The following is a 3,092-nucleotide window of genomic DNA, read 5'->3' as shown; positions in this document are numbered from 1 at the left end:
GATAAAAAGAAGTTTTCATCAAGTTTGTGTACTTCAATTCAAAATTTCATGTCAATCACTTACTCCTTGAGGTTCATACCCTCCCCCCGAAAAACAATTATGTGACCTGTGCACATCCGATTCTGATTTGAGAAAGTCAAATCGTTCAAAGGCTTTACGTTTGAATGTAGATGATTCTGTACAAGATTGCTTTAAACATATCTCTGTGTTCGCAAAATAATTGACTGCGTTTTTTTTTTTCTGATCACCTTATTACCAATCTGATCTCAATTTGTAGCAAGCCCCATTCCGAAAACATGGGGGGAAATATCGACATTTCAGTTTTGCGTAAACCTTGGAATCCTAAATCAGAGAACGCGTTAGATAACGCATCATTTTACCTTTCTAATACTGAATCTCCAGCCCGTGTCTGTTTTCTTTCCTTCCATAACCCCTGCTGTGTATCAAATCTACATTTCTCTTCACTTTGAGTTAATCTCTTGTAACTTATTCAATTCTGGTCTCCTTCTCCCCCCCCCCCCCTTTTGATTCGCTTGTTAATGTTTAAAATGATTTCTTAACTGATCACTTTCATCTTCCATGCGTTTGAATGTGAAAATATACGCATAACATAAATTCGCAAAGTGTCTACATCGTTGTATAACGATAGCACCCTGCTTTTTGCACTTTAAAGGACAAGTTCACCTTCATAAACACAAGGATTGAGAGAATGCAGTAATATTAGTAGAACACATCATTGAAAGTTTGAGGAAAATCAGACAATCCGTTCAAAAGTTATGAATTTTTGAAGTTTTTGTGCAGTACCCGCTGGATGAGAAGACTGCTTCAGTGTATGAATAACTTAGATGTCACATGCGTACAACAATATAAGGAAAATATAAAGAGAATTTCACAAAATTCCATCTTTTGAAAAAAGTACACATTCCCCTGACTCGTTACCGACAAATGTTATGGGTAATATTATTCCCCCTGCCTTTAGAAAGAGGCAAGTCAAGTGCTCTTTTATTATGCGAAAAAAGTGAAAATATGTTGAATTTTCTTTTACATTTTCTTTATACTGTTGTACGCATATGACTCACAAGCTGTAGTAGTCTCCTCATCCAGCGATTCCAACACAAAGATTTAAAAAAATCATAACTTTTGCATCGATTGTCCAATTTTTCTCAAACTTTCACTGATGTGTTCTACTAATATTGTTGCATTTTCTCAATCCAAATGTTTATGAAGGTGAACTTGTCCTTTAATAATTCTTACAATAGCTTCGAAAATCAGAGTGATTTTCAATGAAGTGGGTACGATGTTGTGATTCTCAATTTCAAACTTGAGATTAACCATCGCTGCTATGCATATAATAATTGAAGAGTTTGTTTGCAAAAACCGATAAGTCCATTTTTGAAGATTTTGAAGTACGGTCTTTGTCATAAAGTACAAAATAATATCTTTCAAATGATATATTGGTCACTACATATAAAGGTATAATTTTGAACTTATGGTCAAAAGAAGCAAAAATTTTCTTATTATTCTCTTTATTTTTCTTGACCTTTAATCGCAAATATCTCCATTTGACAAATATGGACTTATCGGTTTTTGCAAACAAACTCTTCAATTTTACTTATTGAAATCGATCCTCAGGATGTGACATTCAGCTCACTCACTCTACCACAGACACACACACACAAATAAAAACTCCACACACATACACACACACAAGCACTCACACAATCTAACGTTTTGTATGCTGATTATGTTATCCCTCTTAAACTCGTTCAAATTTAGGCAACCTTTTGAAGTGATTCTGCAGTTATCATTTAATGAATAACCGTCGAGACATTTATTTTAGAGTTCTGACGAAATCAACACACCCTTGAAAGTAAAGACACCGACGCTTTTCCTTTATTTAACTGATTGTAAACATGTATGTCTTGTTTTTTTTTTTGGTTTAGAAATAGAAGCAGACCTTTACTTCAGAGCAAGATATTCACCGAACCTGTTTGACAATTTGAACAAAAGCCGCTTTATCGATTTTTCTTTTATCCAACATGTGGTCATTGTATTTATTTACGTATGAAGGTATTAAAGCTAGAATTGTCGATTGTGTCCTTTTGCCTTTGCGACATATCGTCACATATTAGAGTGTCTGAACTGAGCAACACCAGTCAGCTTTACGAAATGACAGCCTGCTTTTCTATTTATAACGTTATGTGATCGATTTGAATGGTAATCCCATCCCCCCCCCCCCCCCCAAAAAAAAGAAAGAAAAATAAGCGAAAGAAAATAGGAATTTATAGAAGAATATGAATAACTCAATGAAGAGACTGCTATAATCAAACTTTCACAATATTGGCCATATACGATGGGATAATAGTGAAACTTAATTCCGTGTCCCTCTGTATTCTTCGACATGCAAACACACACACACACACACACACACACACACACACACACTACAGGATACTTCTACATGTCCGGGAGCCTGAAGTGCGGTTACCTTTATAGCACTTTAAGTCTCACCCACTTCAAACAAATTGAGATCTTTATCCATACGTCTGTATATTGTGTGTTGATATTTCACATGCATGTCTACACAACAAAACTATCAGTGTGAAACAGCAAAAGAACCAGCTTGATGCTTTCAGTGGTGAAAACTACTTAACCATTTTCCGCTTGCTTTTTTTTTCGTGTACGATTCTTTCAAAAAAATAAGGTAATGCACCATCTAGGCATATATTGTTACTTTGCCAAAGAGCAGATGTTCAAGAAATGTACAATAAAGCATAGATACATATTTACAAGTCGGCGGCCTGTTTAAAAGTCAGTTATTCGAATTAGCTAAGTGGGGCTACCAGTATAATGAAATCAGAGGCTTGCCGTTTTGCATTTCAGAGAGTGCATTGCTACCGAGTGCCTGAACAACACCTCGCAGACCGTCGAAGTATTAAAGTCAACGGCTTTGTACAGTTTACAGGAATAAGAACAAGACACCGCTACGAACCATTACTCACACGGGAACGTTGAAATAAGAAAATACGACGCAATTTAAACGTTCCTGTTTTACGTTTAATATTGGGCTTGAATATTCTGGGGTTTTTTTA

This window comes from Diadema antillarum, unplaced genomic scaffold (assembly GCF_040938485.1).
Source record: "Diadema antillarum isolate AM-2024a unplaced genomic scaffold, OU_Dant_1.0 scf00000198, whole genome shotgun sequence".
Taxonomy (NCBI): Eukaryota; Metazoa; Echinodermata; class Echinoidea; order Diadematoida; family Diadematidae; genus Diadema; species Diadema antillarum.
The sequence above is the reverse complement of the archived record's forward strand: the minus strand, read 5'-3'. Positions refer to the sequence as shown.